Source organism: Hemiscyllium ocellatum, chromosome 5, assembly GCF_020745735.1.
Source record: "Hemiscyllium ocellatum isolate sHemOce1 chromosome 5, sHemOce1.pat.X.cur, whole genome shotgun sequence".
Taxonomy (NCBI): Eukaryota; Metazoa; Chordata; class Chondrichthyes; order Orectolobiformes; family Hemiscylliidae; genus Hemiscyllium; species Hemiscyllium ocellatum.
Window position 1 is genome coordinate 29,151,084 of NC_083405.1, and position 27,092 is coordinate 29,178,175.

The 27,092-nt window shown below is 42.2% G+C and overlaps 1 protein-coding gene across 1 annotated transcript in view; it reads left to right on the forward strand.

Annotated features, from left to right (window-relative positions):
• The window catches only part of creb5b (cAMP responsive element binding protein 5b), a 461,203-nt gene that overhangs the window by 72,507 nt on the left and 361,604 nt on the right, over positions 1 to 27,092 (forward strand). The window lies entirely within an intron of this gene.

The window sequence follows — 27,092 nt, forward strand, 5'->3', positions numbered from 1 at the left end:
CCATAATTAGTCCTTGCCTTTCCAAATCCATGTAAATCCTGTGCCTCCAAATCCCTTCAACAACTTACCACCGCTGAGGTTAAGATTGTATAGTTCGCTGTCTTTTCATTACAGCACCGGTTGGGCAACATCCAGTCTTCTAGCTCCTCATCCATGCCTATTGATGGTACAAATATCTCAGCAAGGGGCACAGCCATCTCTTTCCTAGTTTCCCACAAAGTTCTGGGAAACAGCTGATCAGCCCCCAGGGATTTATCGACTTTTATGAATTTTATGACTTTCAGCAACATCTCTTGTGTAATATGGACACTTGCCAAGATGTCACTATTTATTTCTGCAAGTTCTCTAACTGCCATATTCCACTCTACAGTAAATACTAATGTAAAATACTCATTTTGTATTTTACCCAACTCCTATGGTTCCCAAGACGGCCTTATTGATCTTTAAGGGGCACTATTCTCTCTCCCTCTCGTTATTCTTTTGTCCATCATGTATTTATAGAATCTGTTTGGATTCTCCTTAACTGTGTCCTCCAAATGACTGCCTTAATCCATTGAATTAGTAGCGGCTATAAAGAGTTCACTGCTGCAACGGAGATGACAAGAGCAAGACTGCTGACTGTGGGCTCGCTGTCAACCCACTTACCTCATGGCTGTAAATATCCCAAGGTCGGAATGGGGCTAGAAATGTCAGGACCCGCTCACCTCACTTCTAATACAGACTGAGGAGGAACAGGAACCTGTGTGGATTGAAGCAGAAGTTACAGAGTGACTGCGAGAAACAAAACAACTAAATTGTGCACATCCAATCTTCCATATCAAATTGCAAGATCAATATTTTAGATTTCTGAATGATTCATCAGAATATTTTCAATTAAAAGAGAATGGGTGCAGTGGAAGAGAGAAGAATTTAGGTGTCCATGCATGGTCATTAAAATGCAATACACGTGCAAAAGGTCAATTAAAAGAAACTGGTGGAATACTGGCTACATATGGAATAGAACATTGTAGAAGTTTTGGCTCTGCTGTACAGTGTTGTTACAATAGCACTAGAAGTCGACTGCTTATTTCCCCATTCTGACAGCTGAGAACATCTGCGAAGAAGCTCTTCTGGGTTTTGAACATGTGAAGGCTCTGTAGGTACAGATTCAGTCAGCAGGGCTGAATGCAGCATGTGAAGCTTTAATTGAAGGAGGGGTGTTGTGGAGGAAAGGATTAGAAGTGGGAGCATCTTGAGAAGACTCCCCACTTTCATCTGTTCTTTCTCTAATCTCCCTTTCATGGACTTGTATTTCTTGCGAGCCAAGAGCTGGGGATGAATTGTTGCACTTTAGCATGTCATTAAGTGAACAAGGCAGCGATCTTTCCAGCCTGTCTGTAAGACAGACAAAAAGTGTGCAGAACATCAGGTGAGCACCAGCACAAATGCTTGAGACACCGTGGCATGCATGGCTCCTCCAAATTCTCTCTGAAGGTGTGCACGGCCTCTGAAAATGTTCACAAAACCACACACTGGTGCTTGCTGCTTAATGGCTACTTCCAGGCCTCAGGATGTTTGTGAAGCTGAGCAACATTTGGAGTTCCCTGCACCCTTTATTGAAAGCTCACTGCTGCTGCATTTATCTTCAGCTTTTACGCCTGTGATATGCACCTCCACCATATGACAACTTAGATATGTGTTTTGGAAATGGTTGTTGGTGGACATGACATTGATAGTGTTTCCTCAAAATGCCCACCTTCTGGGGACTTTGCTGTCTCTTTCCACTTCTGTTCCTGCATTATATTTGAATGATCAATGTGAAATGAAAGAATTGTATTAGAACTAGCAAGGAGAAAGGATTCACTGAATGCCGACTTTGTTTAGATCTTGGCATTTCAGTTATTGGTGATAGAAACTCAACCTGCCTGATTGTTATGAGTCAAGTAGTCATGTGATATCTAATTCTGAAATCAGGTAGGTGAGATTCCTTATCTTTCTCATTACCTGCAACTCTGTGCAGCTCAACCCTGCTGTTATTCAACTTTTTTCCTCTGCTGCAGTAATCAGGCTGGCTATGATTGCAGGATTAACCTAGGCAGAAAACTTGAAACAGGATTGCTCCACCCACCCCATTCACCAGATCATCACAGCTTTCCTGGAAAGATGCTGGATGAGTGAGAGTCCAAAGACATGTGGGGTTTCCCATGAATAGGAGGACATTTCCACAAGAGTTTTTGCTCTCTCCTGCAGTGGGAGAAAGCAGAGGGTGAGACTTTGTGTGGAGAAGATTAACTAACTGACAGCAGTTGTGAAGGTTTTTTTTTTGTAAATATTTTTATTGAAATTTAACATTTTTGCAAATTTACAAAAATAAACAAAACTCTCAAATACAAACATTGATGTACAATTAAATCATATATACAATAGTCATAATTTAACAAAGAAAAGAGAAAGAAAGAAAACAAAAAAAGAAAAAAAAAGAAACGAAAAAAGAAAAAAAAAACTCAACTTTCTACTAATCTAACCTATAACTAACCAGAGTGTATACCTAAGTCTCTTACATGCTCGGAATGTATAAACATCAAATATAATAAAACCCGTATTCGCGCAGGATTCCTCTCCCAAGGGGCCCCGGAGCAGCCCGGTCTGAAATCTTCACTAAATAAAAGCCCTTGTTAGGATAGCCGAAATATCTGCATTTATATAATTCAAAAAGGGCTGCCATATTTTATAAAATAATTCAGTCTTTCGGTGCACCATATTTGTGAGGAAGTCAAGGGGGATATACTCCATAATTAATCTGTGCCAATTTGAAAGTCCAGGGGGGCCCTCAGCCACCCAGTTCACCAAAATATTTTTCCTTGCACAGAAAGAGAGAATAGAAAATAGTCTCTTCCCATGCATATCCAGAGATGAGAGGTTCGAAAAGCCCAAAAGGAGAGATACAGGGTCCACCCTAATTTCCGTTCCTAAAATTTCTGTCAGGGTATTTGCCACTTTAGTCCAGTATCTGCGGACTTTCTGACAAGTCCACAGACAATGTACAAGAGTACCCACCTCTATTTTGCATTTGGGACACATTGGAGATGCTCCTGCCTTAAATTTTGCCAGTCGAGCCGGAGCTATATGGGCCCTATGAAGTATCTTTAGTTGGATAGCCTGAGTTCTGTTACAGATAGCAATTCTTCTAGCATTTTCCCAAATGTCATTCCACATATCCTCAGAGATTTCTAGCCCCAAGTCCTGCTCCCATGTTTTAAGCAGGTCATCCATGTCTCCTGAGACTCCATCATGTAGCAAATGGTATATAGTACTAACGGAGGATGCCCCCGCTGGTCGTAAGACATTACGTTCTCTGTCTGATTTATAAAGACTATCTATTAATGTAGTCTTCCTCTGTATATAATCTCGAACTTGGAAGTATCGAAAGAGATCCCCATTAGGTATTCCGAATTTCAGACACAGCTGCTCAAAGGACATCAGGATCCCATCTTTAAATAGGTCCCCTAAGCATGAGATGCCCCTGGATCTCCAGAGTTTAAAGGTGGCATCTGTAATCCCCGGTTGGAATCCCCATGCGCCTACTATTGGTGCATGGGGGGATGTTTTATGTGAGTTACCCTCATTTTGCCGCATTATATTCCAGGCCTTAATTGTGTTTAATATTATGGGATTTTTACAGTGGTCTGTAATGATTTTCCTCTTATCTGAAAATAAAAGGTTAATAAGTGGGTATTTTACTTGGGAGGCTTCGATATCCAGCCAAATTGATTGTGGATCAGATGAAACCCAATCAGCTATGTAACTTAGTAGGGAGCTCAACTGATATTTCCTAAAGTCTGGGAAGTCCAGTCCTCCCCTTGCCTGTGGAAGCTGTAGCTTCTTCAGCTTAATAAGGGGCCGTCTATGGTTCCAAATAAAGGAGCCCAACCAGCCATATAATTTACGTAGGGCTAGCCTTGGCAGCATCAGCGGGAGCATTCTCATAGGATATAAGAGACGGGGCAGAACATTCATTTTAATTAATGCTATTCTCCCTAGCCAGGAAATCGGAAGGTCTCTCCATCGCTGGAGGTCCTGCCTTATCCTTTCCATTAATTGTACAAAATTAGCCCTATACAGCTGATCAAATACTGGCGTGATAAAAATACCTAAATATAAGAAGCCCTCCAGGGACCAACGGAAGGGAAAAGGGGATCCGTCCATTAAGTGGGGTATCATAGCCAGACCACCCATTGGCATGGCTTCCGATTTTGAAAAATTAATTTTATAGCCTGAGAATGTACTAAATGTATTAATAACTTGAATTAGACGAGGCACTGACATTAAAGGATTACTGAGGAATAAGAGAACGTCATCTGCATAGAGGGTAATTTTGTGTTTACCTGTACCAATCCTCGGGGCCATTATATTAGGATCAGTCCGGATGGCTTCTGCTAATGGTTCGATTATCAGTGTAAACAACAATGGTGAGAGAGGACATCCTTGACGGCAGCCCCTACCCACACTGAAGCCATCCGATCTTAACCCATTAGTAATAACAGCTGCTTTGGGGTCATTATACAATGTTGAAACCCATTTGGTAAACACCTGTCCAACGCCAAACCTTTCCAATGTGTAAAATAAATATGACCATTCAACCCTATCAAATGCCTTTTCCGCATCCAATGAAATTACTACTCCTGGTATCTTTCCCTGATGACAGGCTTGGATCATATTCAAGACCCTTCTGATATTATTGGATGATCTGCGGCCCTTAATAAATCCCGTCTGGTCCTCCTTTATAATATATGGCAGTACCCTTTCTAGTCTTAGTGCTAACATTTTTGAGAGAATTTTAAAGTCTACATTTAGTAAGGATATTGGTCTGTAAGATGCACAATCTTCTGGGTCTTTTCCTTTTTCGAGGATAAGAGAAATATTTGCTTCTTTCAGCGTGGGCGGGAGACAGACCTGACTATGCGCAAAATTATACATATCCATAAGTGGGTCAACCAATATTCCTGTAAATTCTTTATAGAATTCAGCTTGAAAACCATCCGGGCCCGGTGCTTTTCCGCTCTGAAGTTGCCTAATTGCCTCAAGTATTTCTTGGACTGTTAAAGGGGTATTTAGGGCCGACACCTGTTCCGGAGTCAGGCCCGGGAAGGTCAAATTTTTAAAAAATGACTGCATCCTCCTAATCCTATCTTCACAATCCTGCGATCTATATAGTTCAGAATAAAATTCTTTAAAGGTCGCATTGATCTTTTTATGATCATGAGTCAGGGTACCTGTACTTTCCTTGATGGTCGGAATAGTTTGAGGGGCTTTCTTTTTCTTTGCAAGAAATGCTAAGTATCTACCCGGTTTGTCGCCATATTCATATAATCTTTGTTTCGCAAATAATATTTCCCTTTTAGCCGTTTGAGTAAGCGCGGTGTTTAAAGCTGTCCTAAGAGCTGTAATCCTCTGCAATTTTGTGATAGAAGGTCTATCAGCGTATGCTGTTTCGGCTGCTTTTAGGTGAGCTTCGAGCAGACGCTGCTGCTCTCCCTTCATTTTCCTCTGGGTCGCTGAATAGGAGATAATCAAACCTCGTGCATAAGCTTTGATGGTCTCCCACATCATTGACGGATTGCTAGCCGTACCAGTATTAATTTCTAAAAAAGTTTTAAGTTCTTGGGAGAAGTACTTTACAAATTTGCTATCTTTTATCAGGAAGGGGTCCATACGCCAATGACGAGCAGATGTCCCATTGTTCTTTACCTTAGTTTCCATGTATACAGCGGCATGGTCAGAGATTGCTATAGTACCTATTTTACAGGTTGCTATAGAGTTTAGAAAAATCGATGGGGCAAAAAACATATCAATTCTTGTGTGACATTTATGTGGATTAGAGTAGAAAGAAAAATCTCTACCCTGTGGATGGAGACATCTCCATACATCTACCAATCCTAATTCTTTATTCAGGTCCGCCAGTTGTCTAGATCTGGGAGATACTCCAGCGGCACTCTTGGGAATCCTGTCTATTTCCGGATCCATAATACAATTAAAGTCTCCCCCTATAATTGTATGACGGGCACCAAAGGCCATCAGTTTTGAAAAAGCTTCCGTTATGAATTTAAAGGGGTGTGCCGGGGGGCAGTATACATTTAAGATCCCATATTCCTCTCCATTTATGAGGGCTTTAATCAAAATATATCGTCCAGATTCGTCTTTTATCTGATTTAGAATTTTCAAAGGGAAGTTCTTCCGGACAAGGATAACGACTCCCCTGCTTTTTGAATTAAAAGAGGAAAAAAAGGCCTGATCAAATCCGCCCTGTCATAATTTTAAGTGTTCTTTATCCGACAGGTGTGTCTCCTGTAGGAGAGCTATATCAACTCTCTCCTTCTTAAGATTTGATAATATTTTCTTCCTTTTAACTGGCGAATTACTCCCCCTGACATTCCAGGTGCACCACTTAACCGACTGTTCAGCCATAATCATCTGGACAGATCCGAGACCCCTCGGGAGGGGAAACCCTATCTAGAACATCTCGAGCATGGAGCATACAAGATTTACAAAAGTAAAGATTCTCTGATACACTCAAAACAATATAACAAAAAACTCTTTCTAAGTATAAAAAATATAAAACATTCCGAATTGGAGATTTTCTCCCTTGTTCCCAGGGAGCGTCACTTCCTCTCCCACAGTCCATCTTACCCTCTTCCAACCAGTGCCCCACCCTTGACCCAGGTGTTCCTCAATAAAATGAGGAGAATTCAAATATAATATAAAGCTAGAGTTAACAGTGAACACCCCACCCCCGCCCACACCCACATCTAAATATATTTGGGAATATTAATACCATATATAACTATAAGATTACAATCTCAACACGTAACACTTAAATATAATACCACAAAATAACAGGGGAAAGAAAAACAACCCCGCTCCTAAAAACAGAAGTAAAATAGAATAAGGTAACCACCTCCCCCCATCAACATTAACCAAACGCCCCAACATATATATATATACACATACACACATAGGGGGAAAGATAAGAAAAGATGAAGGGATGTAAACCAAAATAATGGGAAAGGCAGACCAGCGTCCACACTCTCTTACAGCTTATCTAAGAGAGTCCAAGAATTCCTTAGCCTTCTCCGGTGATCCGAAGTTATATACGGATCCTTCGTGGCTAAGGCGTAGCGTCGCTGGATATCGTAAGGAGTACTGGATATTTAAGTCCCTTAAACGCTTCTTCGCCTCATCGAATGCCTTCCTCTTTCGGACCAAAGCTGGGGAGAAGTCCTGGAACAGCATGATCCTGGATCCTTTGTGGGTCATAGCTTGGGGATCTTTTCCCAGATTTCTTGAGGCTTCCAGGAGCATCTGCCTCTCCCTATAGCTCTGCAGCTGGAACAGGACCGGGCGTGGGCGCTGAGTTGAGCCGGGCCCACGTACTGTGACCCGGTAGGCCCATTCTACCCTTACCTGGCCTGATCCAGCCTGCAGATTTAAAAGTTGTGGCAGCCAATGCTCTAAGAATGCTGTCAGCTGGCCTCCCTCTTCCTGCTCGGGAAGGCCCAACAACCGAATATTTTTTCTACGACATCGATTTTCGAGGTCATCAATGTGGTTTTCTAGGTTCTGGACTCGATTCTCGAGAAAACGGATGTGGTCGGCTGTTGATTTTATCCCAGTCTCTGAGGCTGCGGCCTTCGACTCCACCTCTCTGACTCGGCACTCCAATTCCTGAATGTCTCTGCCCTGCTTCTGCAGCTCGGCTGATAGTGCTTCTCTGCTCTGCCGAGACTCATCGATAAAAGCATCAATCTTCGCCTCCCACCTGGCAAACATCTCCTCAAAGCTCATCTTCATTGGTAAATCTCCTGAAGTAGCTGAAGACACCTTTGTTGCAGCTGAAGAGGGAGAGGGTGGGGGAGGGGTCCCTGCTTTCTTAGAGCCGCCTGTTCCCTTCCCTTTACTCATTTTCCAGCTAGTATTAGACTATTTAAATGTACTAATAGGTAACTATTTAAGGTTAACAACTATTATAAATGGTTTAGTGAGTGTGGTGGGGGTGGATAGCCCACTTTTCCCAAGTTTTGGGTAGAGCACTGTGGACTCAGTCTTGCTGGGTCGCCGCCATCTTGGATCCCCACCAGTTGTGAAGGTTAACTGAGAGATGGTTGTGAGATGACAGTAAGATTAGGGTGAGTGTAGCATGCATAAATGAGAAAGTGCTTCAAGTGAAATGAAGAAATGATGAGTGTTTGACTCTGGGTATGTTGTACAAATTATTGCTGGGGAATTGACAAGTAGGATGTTACTGCTTTTCCAGAACTTGAGGAAAGTGAACCTTTTGTGGTATTGAGTGGGGAAGTTAATGATGGGGGAAGGCGATGCCTTGTTTTTGTTTGCTTCTTGGTTTTCAACTTTCTTACCCACAGGAATTGATCTTGCTCAATTACAAGGAAAGCTGAATTATTCTTAAGTGGTTCAAGCCTATTTTAATCTTTAAAGTTTTAAAATAGCTAACAGATCGGTGGCAATTAATTAAAACTCATTAAGGATAGCAGGACAGTGATATGCCAAGAGTGTAGCATGTGGAAGCTCCTGGATAGCTTAGTGACCCAGTGCAAAGGCATCTGCAATAATCGTCTAACACTCAAGCAGCTCCAGCTTAGTTTATGAGCTGTGAGGACACACTGCAGCACATCAGGGAGGGAGTATGGGATGTTACGTGTACTCTTCGTTCAAGGAGGCAGTCCCACCATTTGAGAAAGGGTCCTTTTGATTTGGTCAGTGGTCAGGGACAGATATGTGTGACTGTGAGTGAGGTAGGTGAGGGGACCCAGAAGGGGTCAGTATCAGCCTCAGTATCTGCCCTAAAGGTTTGCAGGAGGAAGGATAAACCGACCAAGGTTCACCAGACTTGTTCCTGGTGTGGTGGGATACACAACAAAGAGAGATAAGGCCTGTATTCTCTAGAGTTTCAAAGAATAAGAGGAAATCTCATTGCAGCTACAAACTATTTAAAGGGATAGAGAGGATTGATGCAGGTAAGGCGCTTACCCTAGTTGAAGAGTCTAGAACCAGTGGACACAATTTAAAAATGAAGGGGATGCCATTTAGAACCAAGATGAGGAGAATTCCTTTCCTCAGAGGTTTGTGAATCTTTAGAATTCGCCAACCAAGAAGGCTGTGGAAAGTCAACCCTTGAGTATATTTAAAGTAGAATTCTGAGATTTCTGATTACCAATGGTAAACAGGACATACTGTGGGTAAGAGGCATTGAAATATTCAATGAACCATGATTATTGGATTAAATAGAGGAGCAGGCTTGATGAGCTGTTTCCTCTTATGGGACATCCTCTCCATCTTTGTCGTGTCAGTACCCCTCATATATTTCAATCAAATCATCCCTTGTATTTCTAAATCCCTGTGTATACAAACCTAGCCTATTCAGCTTTTCCTCCTAAGACAACCAATCCATTCCAGGTATTAGTCTGGCAATCCTTCTCTGAATTGTTTCCAGTGCATTTACATCCTTTTTTTAATGGGTGACTAATAATGTAGGCAGTATTCCAGATGTCATCACAGCAGTGCCCAGTATAACTGGACCATAACCTTGTTATTTTTGTATTCATTTCCCCCTGTGATAATGGATAGCATTCTATTAGTTTTCCTAATTACTGATTGTATCTTATGTGGTTTATACATGAGGATGCATCCCAGAGCTCCATTACCATTTAGGTAGTATCTCTTTTTTCATTCTTCCTGGCAAAATGGACAATTTCACACTCCCTCAATATAATCCATTTTCCAGATTTTTACGCACTGATTTAAACAATCTATATCTTTTGTAACCTCCTTTATATCCTCTTCACGATGTACTTCTCTTTGTGTTGTCTGCAATTTTGGCAACAATACCTTCTGTTCATCCATTTAAATTATTTATATACATTGTGAACATTTGAGATAGCAGCACGATCCCTGTGGCGCACCACATGTTTACTCTTGCCAACCTGATAAAGAACCTTTATTTCTCAGCAGAACACCTCCATTCCATCTAGAGGAATGACCCTGACCTCCTAGTAGCGTTCCATTTCAATAAAACATCTTGCTGTCATGCTGACATTCTATCCTGGGGCTGCTGCAATGTTGCAATGAAGCACAGTGCCAGCTCAAGGAACAACACCTTACTTTCTGCTTGAACACTTTAGTCTTAAGCTCTCAGTACTGAATTTAATAACTTTAGAAATTGACTGCAACATGTCTCTTCTTCATCTTTCTCACATTCTCTCCCTCCCTCCCATTGTCCTGCCTTGTTTTGTATCTTATTAACTTTTCACCTAGAAGAGAGGGCCAATGCTCTGCCTTTCACATCTTAATTTAAACCCATTTTACATTTTTAACCTCTACCATTAACAATCCTTTTGTAGAGTCATAGAACTGTGCAGCATGGAAACAGACCCTTTGGTCCAACTCATCCATGCCAACCAGATATCCTAACCTAATCGATCCCATTTGCCAGCACTTGGCCCATACCCCTCTAAGCCCTTCCTATTCATGTACCCATCCAGATGCCTTTGAAATATTGTAATTGTACCAGCCTCCACCATTTCCTGTGGCAGCTCATTCCATACACGCACCACCCTCTGCATGGAAAAATTTGGCCTTTAGTTGCCTTTTTAAATTATTCCCCTCTCACCTTAAACCTAAAGTATAGTTAACCTAAGAGGTATAGTTAGTAAGTTTTCAGACGACATCAAAATTGGAGGTGTAGTGGACAGTGAAGAAGGTTACCTCAGAGTACAATGGGACCTTGATCAGATGGGCCAGTGGGTTGAGGAGTGACAGATGGAATTTAATTTAAGTAAAAGTGAGATGCTCCATTTTGGAAAGGCAAATCAGAACTGGACTTATAAACTTAATGGTAAGTTCCTGGGGAGTGTTGCTGAACAAAGGGACCTTGGAGTGCAGATTCATAGTTCCTTGAAAGTGAAATTGCAGGTGGATAGGATAGTGAAGAAGGTGTTTGATATGCTTTCGTTTATTGGTCAGAGCATTGCATATAGGAGTTGGGAGGTCATGCTGTAGCTGCACAGGATATTGATTCGGCCAGTGTTGGAATATTGCATGCAATTCTGGTGTCCTTCCTATCGGAAAGATGTTGTGAAACTTGAAAGGGTTCAGAGAAGATTTACAAGGATGTTGCCAGGGTTGGAGGATTTGAGCTGCAGGGAGAGGCTGAATAGGCTGGAGTTGTTATCACTGGAGTGTCAGAGGACAAGTGGTGGCCTTATGTAGCTTTATAAAATCATGAGGGGCAAGGATAGAGTAAATAGACAAGGCCTTTTCCCTGGGGTGGGGGAGTCCATAACTAGGGGGCATCAGTTTAGGGTGAGAGGGGAAAGATATAAAAGGGACCTAAGGGGCAGCATTTTCACGCAGAGGTTGGTATGTGTATGGAGTGAACTGCCAGAGGAAGTAGTGGAGGCTGGTACAATTGCAACATTTAAGAGGCATCTGGATGGGTATATGAATTGGAAGGACTTAGAGGGAAATGGGCCGAGTGCTGGCAAATGGGACGAGCTTAGGTTAGGATATCTGGTCGGTATGGATAAGTTGGACTGAAAGGTCTGTTTTGGTGCAGTATATCTCTACGACTTTATAACTCTTTGACAGGACCAATATGTGTTGTTGGTAATAGGAGCCCACAGATGCACTTATTGTGATTAAATTTCCAGAAGATTTTGACAAGTCGCCACATTAATTTTTTTATTGTAGATAACAAATACTCAAGGTGTAGGGGAAACATATTAGCATAGTTAGATTTGGCTGGCAGAAATCTGAATACATGGGTCCTTGCATGATTGGCAGGATGCAAGAGTGGAGTCCCACAGAGGTCTGTGCCAGGGCTTCAACCTTTTACAATTGAGATCAGTTACTTCAATGAGCAGACCGAAGGTGCCGAGTTAAATCTGTAGACACCATGGAGATAGGTAGGAAGTAAGTTGTGAAGAAGACATAAGAAGGTTGAAGATGGATTATAGATGATTGACTGAGTTAGCAAAATCTGGCAGATGAAATTTATATATTGTAGGAAGAATGAAAAAAACAATATTATTTAAATGGAGAATGGCTGTGGAATTCTAATGTGCAAAGGAATTTAGTGCATGAGTCTCAAAAGGTTATAGTTGGACTTTATGCATTATCAAGAAAATGAATGGGATGTTATCCTTTTATTATGAGAGAAATTGTACAAAGTTATACAGTGCATTGGTGAAACAAACTTGAATACTGCGTGCAGTCTTGGTCTAATTTAAAGAAGGGTGTTGGGACAGTTCAGAGGAGGTTGACTAAACTTAAACCTGAAATGAGTGGGTTGTCTTTTAAGTTAAAAGTGAGGTCTGCAGATGCTGGAGATCAGAGCTGAAAATGTGTTGCCAGTTAAAGCACAGCAGGTTAGGCAGCATCCAAGGAACAGGAAATTCGACATTTCGGGCCAGAGCCCTTCATCAGGAATGAGGAGAGTGTGCCAGGCAGGCTAAGATAAAAGGTAGGGAGGAGGGACTTGGGGGACGGGCGATGGAGATGTGATAGGTGGAAGGAGGTTAAGGTGAGGGTGGTAGGCTGGAGTGGGGTGGGGGCGGAGAGGTCAGGAAGAAGATTGCAGGTTAGGAGGGCGGTGCTGAGTTCGAGGGAATCGACTGAGACAAGGTGGGGGGAGGGGAAATGAGGAAACTGGAGAAATCTGAGTTCATCCCTTGTGTTTGGAGGGTTCCCAGGTGGAAGATTAGGCGCTCTTCCTCCAACCGTCGTGTTGTTATGTTTTGCCGATGGAGGAGTCCAAGGACCTGCATGTCCTCGGTGAAGTGGGAGGGAGAGTTAAAGTGTTGAGCCACGGGGTGGTTGGGTTGGTTGGTCCGGGCGTCCCAGAGGTGTTCCCTGAAGCGTTCCGCAAGTAGGTGGCCCGTCTCCCCAATGTAGAGGAGGCCACATCGGGTGCAGTGGATGCAATAGATGATGTGTGTGGAGGTGCAGGTGAGTTTGTGGCGGATATGGAAGGATCCCTTGGGGCCTTGGAGAGAAGTAAGGGAGGAGGTGTGGGCGCAAGTTTTGCATTTCCTGCAGTTGCAGGGGAAGGTGCCGGGAGTGGAGGTTGGGTTGGTGGGGAGTGCGGACCTGACGAGGGAGTCACGAAGGGATGGTTGGACAGGCTGGGCATGTTTCCACTGAAGTTTAGAACAGTGAGGAGTGACTTGATTGAAGTTTCTATGATTCTGAATTGACTTTACTCGGTCGAAAAGGAAGGGATGTTACCTCTTGTGATTTCAGTCTAGAACTCATGGAGGAGCTGTTTAAAAATTAGCCCACAAATGTGTGTGTGTGTGTCTCTGGGGTGGGGGTTTGTGGTGTCTGTGAGAGAGAGTGTATATGTGTAAAGTGGTCTAAGTCTGTGAGAGGGTGCATGTGGGAGTGTGTGTGTGTCTGGGTGGGGGGTTCTGGGTGTCTGTGAGAGAGAGTGTATATGTGCGTGTGAATGCAAAGTGTCTAAGAGGGTGCATGTGTGAGTGTGGGAGTGTGTGTGTCTGTAGGTGTGTGTGTGAATGTCTGTGTGCATGTCTGTGTGTAGGAGTATCTGTGTGTGTTTATAGTGCAATGGTGGTCACCTGTAGTGTGACATGAACCCAAGATCCCAGTTGAGGCCCTCCCTATGGGTACCGAATTTAGCTATCAGCCTCTGCTGAGCCACTTTTCGCTGCTGCCTGTCCCGAAGTCCACCTTGGAGGATGGTCACCCGAAGGTCATAGGTCGAATGTCCTGGACCGCTGAAGTGTTCCCCAACTGGGAGGGAACACTCCTGTCTGTTGATTGTTGTGTGGTGCCCATTCATCCGTTGCCGTAGCCTTTGCTCAGTTTCACCGACATACCATGTCTCAGGGCATCCTTGCCTGCAGCATATGGAATAATCTCTCACAGACGCTCACAAACCCCCACCCCAGACACGCACGCACGCACACACACGCACATATACATTTGTGGGATGAATTTGTACTTGCAGAGTTACACTGTACTTTGCTCAAAAACTGCATGAATCCATGTAAGACTTTGCTAACTCACTTCTTAGATTAGTATCAGTCTAAACATTATGGCACAGACAGGGAACACAGGGGGCTAACACTTCCAACATCTCAACATCTTATCTGCACTGACACCAATTGTTACAGTTAACCTGAGAATGTAACTTTTTATAAAAAGTTTTGTGATTTACATATGAAAGAAGTGAAACTATCATGGTCATTCTATCAGATGAACCCTTAACAAACAATCAAGGTATTTTTCAATGTATAATTTCAGTTACATCACACTGTAAACTTTTGCTATAAATTCTGTGTCTTACAATTGTGCACTCCACAACCACCTGATGAAGGAGCGTCGCTCCAAAAGCTAGTGCTTCCAATTAAACCTGTTGGACTATAACCTGGTGTTGTGTGATTTGTAGACTTGAGAGACTTCAGTTATGTGGAAACACTGGAGAAATTGGGTTTGTTCTCTTAGCTCAGGAAAGGTTAAGTGGCATTTAAACTGCTTTGATATCGTAAATAAAAACAAATTGTTTCCAATGACAAAAAAATTGGTAACCACAGGACACAAAGTTAAGGTAATTGGAAAGGAACTATTGGTTTATGAGAAAACCTTTTTTTACACTACAAATTGTTACCATCACAACTGTGCTTACAGAAATTGTGGTGGAAACAGATTCAATTCTAAGTTTCAACAGGGAATTGGATAACATGGCTATGCTTGGCTCTGATGCTCTCCACTACTGAACCATTGATTAACCATGCTTCTAGACTCATTTATGAATAATGAGATTGAAATGAACTGATGTGAGATGTTATTCATGTCGATCTCTTCACAGCAGGAGCTACCACCTGCCAACAAGGAAAGGTGAAAAATGAGATCCTTATAAAAATAAAAAAGAAATTTGATCTTTTTACACATGTTAGTACCTTCCATTTTTTAGCAACTAGGTTGCAAAGTAGCAGTTGTTTGTTAGTAATTTTGTAGGTTTACAGATATTCGTCAAAATAATTTATGTTGCGCACAGAATAAGGTGGTTTTGGTAATTGTTAGGATATTAGAAATGCATTTATTTTCGTAAAACAAATCTGTTGATTCAAGTGTCTACCCATTTATAATTGTAAAAATCACAGTAACTGTGCAGGGCAACAAAGGACACAATGACAACAGTGACAAAATAAAAGCCAAAAGAACTGCAGATGCTGTAAATCAGAAATACAAACAGAAGTTGCTGGAAAAGTTCAGCAGGTCTGGTAGCATTGTAAAAAGAAATCAGAATTAATATTTTGGGTCCCGTGGCCCTTCCACACCTTGGTTCAAAGATGGTATTACGGCACTTGGCTTTCAAGCAGTTCTTTTAAAGTCCCTCTCTTTGTATGTATTAAGTAAGAGTTTACCACTAGCCTTTTAGATGTTAAATAACTTTTGCTTTGATTACAAGTCATTCTTTGAACCAAAGTGCCCACAACTACCAAGTCTGCTTTGCAAAAATAGAACAAGCAATGTTTATTTTTTGTAACAGACAACAGCCTAGATTTTAAGACCAGAAGACCATACGACATAGGAGTGGAAGTAAGGCCATTTGGCCCATCAAGTCCACTCCGCCATTCAATCATGGCTGATGGGCATTTCAACTCCACTTACCCGCATTTTGCCCGTAGCCCTTAATTCCTTTTGACATCAAGAATTTATCAATCTCTGCCTTGAAGACATTTAACGTCCCGGCCTCCACTACACTCTGCGGCAATGAATTCCACAGGTCCACCACTCTCTGGCTGAAGAAATGTCTCCGCATTTCTGTTCTGAATTTTACCCCCTCTAATTCTAAGGCTGTGTCCATGGGTCCTATTCTCCTTGCCTAATGGAAACAATTTCCTAGTGTCCATCCTTTCCAAGCCATGTATTATCTTGTAAGTTTCTATTAGATCTCCCCTTAATCTTCTAAACTCCAATGAATACAATCCCAGGATCCTCAGCCGTTCCTCGTATGTTAGACCTACCATTCCAGGGGTCATCTGTGTGAATCTCCATTGGACATGCTCCAGTGCCAGTATGTCCTTCCTGAGGTGTGGGGACCAAAACTGGACACAGTACGCCAAATAGGGCCTAACCACAGCTATATAAAGTCTCAGTAGCACAACAGTGCTTTTATATCCCAACCCTCTTGAGATAAATGACAACATTGCATTCGCTTTCTTAATCACAGACTCAACCTGCATGTTTACCTTTAGAGAATCCTTGACTAGCACTCCCAGATCCCTTTGTACTTTGGCTTTACGAATGTTCTCACCGTTTAGAAAGTAGTCTACGCTTTTATTCTTTTTTCCAAAGTACAAGACCTCACATTTGCTCACGTTGAATTCCATCAGCCATTTCCTGGACCACTCTCCCAAACTGTCTAGGTCCTTCTGCAGCCTCCCCACTTCCTCAGTACTACCTGCCTGTCCACCTAACTTTATATCATTGGTAAACATCGCTAGAATGCCCCCAGTCCCTTCATCCAGATGATTAATATATAACGTGAACAGCTGCAGCCCTAACACTGAACCTTGCAGAACACCGCTTGTCACCAGCTGCCATTCCGAGAAAGAACTTTTTATCCCAACTCTCTGCCTTCTGTCAGACAGCCAATCCTCAATCCATACCAGTAGCTCACCTCGAACACCATGGGTCCTCACCTTGCTCAGCAGCCTCCTGTGTGGCACCTTATCAAAGGCCTTTTGGAAGTCTAGATAGACCACATCCACTGTGTTTCCCTGGTCTAACCTACTTGTCACCTCTTCAAAGAATTATTTTATGGTTATATTGATGGAAAAACTGTCAAGCTTCACCACTGTTAGAACTCTGAAACTGTGTTTGCCTTTGTAGATGCTTTGTTCATCCACAGGTTGTGCTGTTGAAGTCCCTAAAGATAAAAAAGTTTAGAACTCATTTGTGTTGATGATGAACTTTCATTTTTGTGCTATTTGTCTATCTGTAAAGACCCTTGAAAATTGGAACCTTGTTGAATGATGTGTATTTTGTTTTTTAAAGGCATACTAGGTTCATCATTACTCATGAAAAAATGCTCTGGTACCGAAAAACTAAGTTTATGTTCATGACGTGTTAACTTTCTCCATAATAGCTATCAAATTGAAAATTTGTATAAGCTTGTATGTAGCCCAATTTTAATTGTCAAGTATTCCAGTTTAAAAACATTAACAAGTACAGCTTTATGCAGCAGAAGCATCAGAGTTTTCACATCTTTTGGGGTTCAATGGACAGTACTGCAATCCTTGAATTATTTTGAGACCTTCGGTGAATGACTCTTAAAATAGCACTGTCTGACTGCAGTTGAATTCACAAGTAACTTGGCTTTCAAGGGTTATTTTTGTAAGATTCCTGTGTCCACTTTACATTGTAACTCTCTTTACAAGCCATGTAATATTATAACCACATTTGTGAACAATGATTTTAAAATTCTTTGCATTGTAATTTTTACATATTTCTGCTTCCACTTTAATCCAATGTGTGCATCACAATCTCTATTCTGCTATTTGCAAACTAATTGAGAAGTGAAGCATAATCTTTGCTTTTCATTTCTTGTTTGTTGTCTGTGAGAAATGTCTGGGCTTATCCTTCTTGAAGACCTCATTGCTGCTGATGCTGGAGATCAAACTAGGTTTTGAAAGGTAAAATTCATACCATAGAAATTTGTTAGATCTTTGTGGCCAGTTTCCTTTTGAGATCAGTAACGGGTGTTGTTACTTCGCTACAGAGCATTGTTCCTTCTAAGCTGTGCAGGCCACACTCAAATTGGCTGCTTTTAAAGGGCCCATGTATGTAAACAAACCACCCACTCTCAATAAGTAAATATTGGAATCAGATGTTGACCACAGAATACCATTGTAGTTTTAGTGTGCACTAGATACTGGACTCTTCAGTAAGTGCTTTGCGATTGAGCATAGATAATAAATTGACATCAGGTGAGCCAATTGCCTAGGATGTAGGTGGCTACGTTCATAATATTCAGAATTTGAACAGTGTTTTCAGCCATTATATTATGTGAAAATAAGATCTGTTGTGAACGTCTGTGCTGCTTGCGACCTGGCTGGTAATGAATATTTCAGTTGCTCTGGAGTGTATGACTCAATGTAAAGTACTAGAAAGGACTCAAATCCTTCTTTCTTTTTTGGTCGTAACTGATGAACCTGTAGATTGTGGCACTTCAAGTACTTTTTAAATGCAGTCTTGATTTCTGTCACTATCATTTTCTTTCAGGCAATGAGTTACACACTCTCTTTCTGGGCGAAAGAAAACTCTCCTCAACTTCCCTCCAATTCTCTTATTCCTTCGATCTCTGTCACCTGCTATTGGCCTCATACTGAGGGCAATAAGTACTTGCTATTTACTTTATCTCAGCCACTCATAATCGGCCCTCACATCCTCTGTTTGAAAATAAACAATTAATGAACAAACTTGCATTCATGTAGCACTTTTCATGGTCTCAGAGCTTCCCTAAGAGCTTTACAAATAATTGGTTTCTTTTAATGTGTAGTCTCTGTTTGGATGTAACAAATATCTATTTAACACTTCCAGCAGCAACTTCCCTTTAGTATTTCATAATTTCACAAGTGGGTCAATAGCTTAGCTAGTAGCTATCATTGGATCTGCAGCAAAACACAAGATAAATGAAAAAGAAAATGCATGACAGGAACAGATGACAACATCACTGGATTTCCATCCTGGTAGGCAAATGTCTAGCCATGCCCATTAATAAGAGTTTGAATAAAAGAAACAGGTCAGTCATTGATTTTTTTTATTCCATAGAATTCACACACACAGACACACACACACACACACACACACACACACACACACACACACACACACACACACACACACACACACACACAGAAGTGCTAAGGTTACAGATGCACAGATATCTAAGAGAAACAACATGAGGCCATTTTAAAAAGAATAACAAGTAATTCACTGGAGTTTCTTTCTAGAGGGATAGAATTGAAAAGCAGGGACTTTATCAAACATGAATGGAACCTTGGGGATTGTACTTGGATTACAGAAAACAAATATGGTCTTCACATTATGAAATGGATATAGTGACACTGGATAAGGTACAAAAAAGAGCCATTCTAATGAAATTAGAACAGGGAGATCCAATTTATCAGGAATATTGATCAGGCTTGGCTCCTACGTCCAGAAAAGAGAAGACTGAGGGATGAGCTGTCAGAGATTATAAAAGGATTTAATAAGAGAGATAGAGAAACAATGGACTAAAAGTGCATGCAAATTTTATGAAGTGATTGTGGCATGCAGCTTAGTGTGACCTGTGCAGTAGGCTGCCTGCACACTGATCAAGAATTCTAACAGTGTGTGCTGCTGGCGTGTGTTCCAGCAAACCCAAACACTCAAAGCAGACTGTCCCACTTAAAACAAAGCCACATTAATTGACTGAAGGCTGCAAAAGGTGATGGTTCAAACAAAGTGCAGGTAAGTGGAAGACAAGGCCAAGAGAAGGACTCCAAGACTTTGTGAAATTGCACATGTGGCAATAGTATTGAAGGTGGACTTGAAATGAAAACATCCTACTGTACTGGGGTGATCAGGAGGCCCTCCCATCAGAATCCCCAAAGAGTATGGGAACAGGTGGTAAGGAAGGCAAATACCTGAAGAATGGCCCTAAGGATCTGAACGTAATTCTGGCGAAATGATTTCTCAAATAGGAAAGATCAATGAATACAACCTAGTTACACCTTTTGATGCAACACTTTTATATTGTGTAATTTACCACATACCCATCACTCAATCTGCAATGTTCAGGAGTCATGCCCAATGCTTAATATTCATAGAACACAGAACATAGAGCATTACTGCGCAGAACAGCCACTTTGGCCCTCGTTGTTGCGCCAACCTCTGAACTAATCTAAGCCCATCACCCTACCCTATCCCATCATCATCCATATGCTTATCCAAGGACTGGTTAAATGCCCCTAATGGTGGCTGAGTTAACTACATTGGCAGGCAGGGCATTCCAGACCCTTACCATTCTGAGTAAAGAACCTGCCTCTGACATCAGTCTTAAATCTATCACCCCTCAACTTGCAGCTATACCTCCTCGAACAAGTGGATGTCATCATCCTAGGAAAAAGACACTCACTGTCACCCTATCTAATCCTCTAGTCATCTTGTATGTCTCTATTTAAATCCCTTCTTAGCCTTCTTCTCTCCAATGAGAACCGATCCAAGTCCCTCAGCCTTTCCTCATAAGACCTTCACTCCAGACCAGGCAACATCCTGATAAATCTCCTCTGCATCTTTTCCAATTACATTCATCCTGTTGTTGGGCAAACGGAACTGCACACAACACTACATGCGAGGCCACACTAGCGTTTTGTACAGTTGCAGCATGACATTACGGCTCTGGAACTCAATCCTTCTACCAATAAAACCTAACACCCCGTCTGCCTTCTTAACAGCACTACAACCTGGGTGGCAACTTTCAGGGATCCATGTACATGGACACCAAGATCCCTCTGCACATCCACACTACCAAGAATCTTTCTCTTGACCTCGTATTCTGCCTTCCTGTTATTCTTCCCAAAGTGTATCACCTCATATTTATCTGCATTGTGCTCCATTTGCCATCTCTCAGCCAATTCTGCAGTTTATCCAAGTCTCCCTGCAGCATTCTTCCACACTGTCCACTACTCCACCATGTTTAGTATCATCTGCAAACTTACTAACCCATCCACCATGCCTGCGCCCAAGTTGTTTATAAAAATGATAAACAGCAATGGTCCCAAAACAGATCCTTGTGGCACACCTCTAGTAACTGGACTCCAGGCTGAATATTTTCCATCAACCGCCACTCGTTGCCTTACAGAAAACCAGTTTCTAATCCAAACTGCTAAATTGCCTTCAATCCCATGCCTCCAAACTTTCTCTAATAGCCTACTATGTGAAACCTTATTAAAGGCTTTGCTGAAGTCCATGTACACCACGTCAACTGCCCTACCCTCATCCACATGCTTGGTCACCTTCTCAAAAATCTCAGAAGTTTGTGAGATTTTGTCGAATCCATGTTGACTATTCCCAATCAAATTGATTATTATAAATCCTATCTCTTATATTCCTTTCCAAAACTTTTACTACAACAGACGTAAGGCTCACTGGTCTATAATTACCTGGATTATCTCTACTGTCCTTCTTGAACAAGGGCACAACATTTGTAATCCTCCAGTCCTCTGTCTACAGGTTTAGTGCCAATGACAACTCAAATATCAAGGCCAAAGGCTCGGCCATCTCCTCCCTAGCTTCCCAGAGAATTATCGAAAAAATCCCATCAGGCCCAAGGGACCTTCTAGAATTGATAACACCTCCTCCTTACTATCCATAATCCTGTCAAGTCTAATAGCTTGTATCTTAGTCTTTTCCTGTCCAATATTCCTGAATGAAAACTGATGAGAAATATTTGTTTAGCGCCCCTCTGATCTCCACAGGGTCCACACACAACTTCCCACTTCTGTCTTTGACTGGCCCAATTCCTACCTGCTTCATTCTTTTAGAACATAGAACATAGAAAAATACAGCACAGCACAGGTCCTTTGGCCCTCGATGTTGTGCCGATCCAAGCCCACCTAACCTACACTAGCCCACTATCCTCCATATGCCTATCCAATGCCCATTTAAATGCCCATAAAGAAGGAGAGTCCACCACTGCTACTGGCAGGGCATTCCATGAACTCACGACTCGCTGAGTAAAGAATCTACCCCTAACATCTGTCCTATACCTACCACCCCTTAATTTAAAGCTATGCCCCCTCGTAATAGCTGACTCCATACATGGAAAAAGATTCTCATGGTCAACCCTATCTAAACCCCTAATCAAGTTGTACACCTCTATCAAGTCACCCCTAAACCTTCTTTTCTCCAATGAAAACAGCCCCAAGTGCCTCAGCCTTTCCTCATACGATCTTCCTACCATACCAGGCAACATCCTGGTAAACCTCCTCTGCACCCGTTCCAGTGCCTCCACATCCTTCCTGTAGTATGGCGACCAAAACTGCACACAATACTCCAGATGCGGCCGCACCAGAGTCTTATACAACTGCAACATGACCTCAGGATTCCGGAACTCAATTCCTCAACCAATAAAAGCCAGTACACCATATGCCTTCTTCACAGCACTATTTACCTGGGTGGCAACTTTCAGAGATCTGTATACATGGACACCAAGATCCCTCTGCTCATCCACACTACCAAGTATCCGACCATTAGCCCATTCCATCTTCTTGTTACTCTTACCAAAGTGAATCACTTCACACTTACCTACATTGAACTCCATTTGCCACCTTTCTGCCCAGCTCTGCAGCTTATCTATATCCCTCTGTAACCTGCCACATCCTTCCTCACTGTCAACAACTCCACCGACTTTCGTATCATCCGCAAAATTGCTCACCCAACCCTCTAGCCCCTCCTCCAGGTCATTTATAAAAATGACAAACAGCAATGGTCCCAAAACAGATCCTTGCGGAACACCGCTAGTAACTGCACTCCAAGATGAACCTTTACCATCAACTACTACCCTCTGTCTTCTTCCAGCCAGCCAATTCCTAATCCAAACCTCCAACGCACTCTCAATGCCATACCTCCGTATTTTTTGCAGTAGCCTACCATGCCTCACATACCTATAGAAAGCTTTTGGATTCTCCTTTATTCTAAAGACTGCTCATGGCTTCTCCTTGCTCTTCTTAACTCTCTCTTTAAATCCTTCCTAGTTACTCTGTAACTCTCCATCACCCATCTGAACCATCTCGCCTCAACATCACGTAAGTGTCCTTCTTCCACTTAACAAGAGATCACAATTTCTTTAGTAAACCACAGTTCCGTTACCTTATCAATTCTTCCCTGCCTGACAGGGACATACCTATCAAAGACACACAATATCTGTTCCTTAAACCAGTTCCACATTTCGATTGTCCACATCCCCTGCAGTTTGCTGCCCCATTCTATGCCTCCTAAGTCTTGGCTAATCACATTATAATTGCCCTTCCCCCATCGATAACGTTTGCCCTGTGGCATGTATCTATCTGTTTCCATTGTTAAACTAAATGTAACCGAATTATGGTCACTCTGTCAAATGCTCACCTATCAGTAAATCAAACACCTGGCCTGGTTCATTACCAAGGACCAAATCCAGTGTGGCCTCCCCTCTTGTCGGCCCTTCGACATACTGTGTCAGGAAACCCTCCTACACATATTGGACAAAAACTGGTCCATTATATGTTGGGGGAAGTTAAAGTCCCCCTTAATGACCACCCTGTTCCTTTCACTCCTGCCCAGAATCGATTTGCTAATCCTGTCTTCCACATCCTTGGAACATTGAGGAGACCTATAAAAAAAACTCCCAGCATTGTGACCTCTCCTCTCCTGTTTCTCACCTCAGCCCATACCACCTCAGAAGACGAGTCCTCGTCAAAAGTTCTTTCAGTCACCGTTATACCGTCATTGACTAACAAAACCACATTTCCCCCTTTTTTTACCACCTTCCTTGATCTTAATGAAAGATCTAAACCCTGGAACCAGCAACATCCATTCTTGACCTTGCTCTATCCATGTCTCAGAAATGGCCACAACATCCCAGGTACCTATCTACCTTATTCCGGATACTTCTGGCGTTGAAGTAGCCACACTTCAAACCAGCTTGCTCTCTGTCAGAACACTCCTGTGACTGTGAAAACCTGTCCGTGTCCTCCTGTGCACTGGAACTGCACCACAGGTTCCCATCCCCCTGCTGAGGTAGTTTAAACCCACCGAATAGCACCAGCAAATTTCCCACCCAGGATATTAGTACCCCTCTAGTTCAGGAGAAGACCATCCTGTTTGTAGAGGCCCTACCTTCCCCAGAATGAGCCCCAATTATCCATAAAGCTGAAACCGTCCCTCTCTGCAGTCGCGTGTTCAGCTAATATCTCTCCCTGTTCTTCGCCTCGCTATCACGTGTAACAATCCAGCAATAACAACTGTTTGTTCTCGCTCTGAGCTTCCACCCTAGCTCCCTGTTTTACATCCCTGTCCCTCTTTCTACCTATGTCATTGGTACCTATGTGGATCACGACTTGGGGATTCCCATCATCCAATTCTAACAAGCACACACACTCTACTGTGATGTTGGATTTGCACCTACCTCCACAAATCTCCAGCTATGACAGGCTCATTGCCCGTGCTGAGTGCCACATAGACACGGACATTCTTAACATCATTCTTGAAGCCTAAGTCATCCATAACATGAGGAGAACCAGAGAGCTATTTGGGGGAAGATGAGAGAGAAGAATGACTAAGTTTGAGGGTGTCACCACAAATACTTAGAAAACATTTCCTTTTGGGGTGTAAAGTCAGGTACAAGCCCGTACTTTTTTTTTTGGCTGGCATGACCTGCAGTTGTTTGTCTGTTAATTGTCTTTAGATGAGACATCTGTTCTCACTGTGGAAAAAAGTCCCATCTCTCAGAGCTCTGGAGCTTCCCTGTGAGTGGTAGACTTGCTGGGACTACAGCAAGTCCCAGAGGGAAGTGAGCAGCAGTGGAGCTGGACTTGGAGCAAGACAGAATGACCAGACCACGGGAGCAAGTTTGTGGGTGGCTGGCGTTGACAGGACAGAGGCTGGATACCTTGAGGATGGTGTCTGACTAGCACGGGGGCCCTAAAATCAGTCAGCCCTTGCCTTATCTGGCCAGTAATCTTCCATCAGAACCCCAGTTTCCAATTAACTTGTCTGGAGTCTATTTTTTTTTCAGACTGAGCTCCAACTGATTGCAATACCCTATTGCCCATGTGGGTAAATGATGCTAAATTACTGCCTTTCAAAATGTTGCCAAGTATTTACTGTATGAAAACAGAGCACACAGCACAAGATGTTCTTCTACAGAAATACAGCAATCTTCACTGGATGGACTCGGTGCTACATTCCAAAATGTCTTTATGCAAAGTGTTTAGAGTATGGGAGTCACTCATGCAAGGACTAGGTGAGACAATTAACGCAGATACATGCAAGGGAAAAAGAAATAGAAGGATTTGTTTTTAAAATTAGCTGAAGAAGGATAGGAGCAAGTTCAGGTCTGTGTTTATTCTGTATAAGAACCTCTTCTGCTGTGCACCCAGTCTGGATTATTGGCAACACTTTGTGGATTTCTTTTCCCTAATCAGCCTGTTCAGTGATGTTATACACTTTTGGAGTAGGTGGATCTTTGAAACCATACCTCCTGGTTCAGAAGTAGAGACACTACCACCATGCCACACGAACCCTTACAAAACACTTTATAATAAATGATTTTGAAAGACAATTTTATTGCATAATCTAACCACCCAGGTAATAGGTTTCAACCTGTCTGAAATCTGAAACAAAATATCAGAGTCGACAGAGTGGTGCTGGAAAATCACAGCAGGTCAGGCAGCATCCGAGGAGCAGGAAAATCGATATTTTGGGAATTCTGATAAAGGCCTTATGCCTGAAACGTTGATTCTCCTGCTCAGATGCTGTCTGATCTGTTGTGCTTTTCCAGCACCACACACTCAACTCTCATCTCCAGCATCTGCAGTCCTCACTTTCTCCTCCCTGAAAAAATCAGAGTCCAGACAAACCAATCAAACTAGGGTTTTGATGAAAGATCACTGGCCTGAAATATTAGGCTGGATTTTCATTCAGATTTTATGACTGAAAGTTTGGTTCGAATAGAGGTTCCTGTGTTCTCGCTTACTGGCACGGACAATTTCTGAAATCTTCTGGGAGGTCACAACCGAATTAGTTCCCTCTGCATTTACTGTCATGGGGTCTGTGTGCCACTGGCCCAGTTCAAGTCCAGCAGCTCTGGACACCTGACTGTTCCTAAGGAAAAGGTGGATGCTGCTGAGACAGATCAGAGAACGTGAGACCGCATTGCACAGCCGTGAAGAAATGAGCAAAATCTAGACTGGTAGGTCTACCATGATGGAAGGAAAACCCTTCCCTTTGATTGGGACTGATCATGATTAAAGCCTGTTTCTCCACTCATGGGTACTGCCTGGTCTGCTCAGTGATCCCATAATTTTGTTTTTATTTTCTAAGTCAAGGTGATAACTTGGCGCCTTACAGAACACTAGGTCAAGAAATTAAGATTTTAGTTTTCTTAATATTATGGCATAATGTGTAAATTTTAGAAATATATTTATTCCATAATTTAGATGGATTTATACTTTTAATTGACTTTCCTTACATTTCATACTCCCAAGCAAAAGGGAAAATGTGCAAAGCTAAGATAAATATTGTTTGAGTTTGCTCTGCTCTGAAGTTGGGATTGTGCCTGCAGCAGGTTCCATTTCAGTGATGTTCTTTGAAGTGAAGATATTTCATACATTATTCCTCTGTGTGGTTAAATTAGAGAACTATTCCCTAACCCTTTCTACTGAGAACCCTTCTTCTTCTCCTTATTCTTCTCCTTAAGCTGCCTTGCTCTGGGTTGCTTTTTTGCATTCTCCCAATAATCTCGTTCCAGGGAATTGTCTACTGGTCCATCCAAGTCCAGGAGCAACTACTTCGCAAACAAGGTTTTGAAGTCAGCAAAAAAAGCCCATGACTGGCATACTATTCTTTAGTGACTTCAAACAACTGTAGAATGCAAGCAATGTTTGTACAGCAATAATCAGAAGTAATCAACTAACAATGTAAATGTGGTTGCTGAACCTTTTTAAATAGAGCTGGTTGGGTATCTTTTCTGCAGTTGAACAACAATTTGTTATGACGTTGCATTTGTCAGCTGGAGTATTGAGTTCGAAATGGCAGGTTGTTGCTAAATCAATGTTACAAGCTGGATGACATCATAACCTGCCTGTTATGTATACTCATGTCTGATGTTCACTGAGCTTATTATTTTGGGTATTGAATATTTTATCAAATTATTCTAAAGATACTCATAACACCTGAAAGTTATGTACTAACAAGTCAAATTTATCATTGTACACCTCTGGCTATGTATATTGGGGCTTGATCGCTCGATGTTACAGAATAAGGAAGAT